The sequence below is a fragment of the Myotis davidii genome, unplaced genomic scaffold (assembly GCF_000327345.1).
Source record: "Myotis davidii unplaced genomic scaffold, ASM32734v1 scaffold119, whole genome shotgun sequence".
Classification (NCBI taxonomy): domain Eukaryota; kingdom Metazoa; phylum Chordata; class Mammalia; order Chiroptera; family Vespertilionidae; genus Myotis; species Myotis davidii.
The window spans coordinates 1,201,785-1,203,549 of NW_006290676.1; positions in this window are offsets into that span (position 1 = coordinate 1,201,785).

Here is a 1,765-nt window from a genome sequence, read left to right on the forward strand (position 1 = left end):
TTCCAGCCCTCTGTCACGGAAGCAAGCAAGCCTCATGTTCAGTTTAAGCTGCCTGGCTGCCGGCCGCCATCTTGGCTGGCACTTAATTTGCATATCGCCCTGATTAGTCAATGGGAAGGGTAGCGGATGTACGCTAGTTACCATGTTTCTCTTTTATTAGATAGGATAGTATTTGGTACTTATTAAAGGTAGTTCATGAGTGTGGTATCTAAGTCAATGTGACATCTCTAGCTGTTTCATTGACAAATACTATAGTATAATTCTTGCCTATCAAGCATTGAAATGAATTTACATTTGTTTTAGGATTTGCATGGAATTTCCGTTAGCCGTCAGAGTTGTGCGCCATTTGTTGACTTTTACTCTGTTCCTTGCACTGTGCTAATTGCTCCTTGTGCATTTTCTTATTGGCACCTAACAACAATGTAGAAGTTACTATTTCTTATTTTACAGAAAACAGAACTGAGTTAAGAGACATTAAAGAACTCTCCAGCATTCTTTTTTTAAAATATATATATATATATTTTATTGAGTTTTTACAGAGAGGAAGGGAGAGGGATAGAGAGCCAGAAATATCAATGAGAGAGAAATATCTATCAGCTGCCTCCTGCACAACCCCCACTGGGGATGTGCCCACAACCAAGGTACATGCCCTTGACTGAAATTGAACCTGGGACCCTTCAGTCTGTAGGCTGATGCTTTATCCACTGAGCCAAACTGGTCAGGGCTCTCCAGTATTCTTGAGCAACTAAAAGACAGCCAAGACTAGAACCCATCTGATTCCAGAAGTTCCTGCTCTTGACTGCTCTGCTAGAACCCCTTTATGGCCGATTGTAAATTGGGTCTTAAAATCACAGGCAATTAAACAATGCAGAGGGAAATGGGAAATGGATGTAGTTATATAGTAGCTGCAGACTTCTGGGCATTCTCTAAAGTCAACTCTGCATTTTTCCAGTTACTGGAAGGGGATTGGAGTGAAGATGAGTGAGAATCTGTAGTTACAAGTCCCGTTTTTCGCCTGAAAATTCTGCTGATCAGCTGTAAAACTAAGTTTCTTTCTTCCACCTTTACTCTCCAAGCATTCTGGTTGTGCTTTTGTGTGCAGAAATGCCCATGGAGAGAACTACACAGGGTTTGAGATGCAGAGCCAGAATAAGGGTCTCCTGTATAACCAAATCTCAAAACACAGAGCTGTAGAGCCAAAAAGGATCGCAGAAATTGGTGCACCTATGAAACTTTTCCAAGGACTAGATTCTCAGTGGTTCTCAAAATAGCATCACCTGGGAAGTTGTTAGAAATGCAGACTGTTGGGCCCCAGCCCAGACCTCTGGGTCAAAGATTCTGGGGATGGGGTCCTGCAATTTGTGCTTTATGAAGCCTGCTAACATTTGAGAACCACTGAACCAGAGCAAAAATTTCCACAGGGGCCCTGGCCAGGTACCTCTGTTGGTTAGAATGTTGTCCCAATACACCAAGGTTGGGGGCTCCATCCCCAGTCAGCACACATACAAGAAGTAACCAATGAAAGTACTTCATTGTGCCAATGACTGGAACAACAAATTGATCTCTCTCTCTGTCTCTCTCTCCCCCCACTCCCTCTCACCTCTTTTTCCCTCTCCCTCTCTCCCCTCTCTTTCTCCCACTCTCCCTCACTGCCTGCCTCCCTCCCTCCCTTCCTTCATCTCTGTCTCTAAAATCAATAAATAAATATTTTTGAATTTTTTTGACAGGATCCTGAGGCTGTTCTCCTTTTTGGAAGTCCATCACA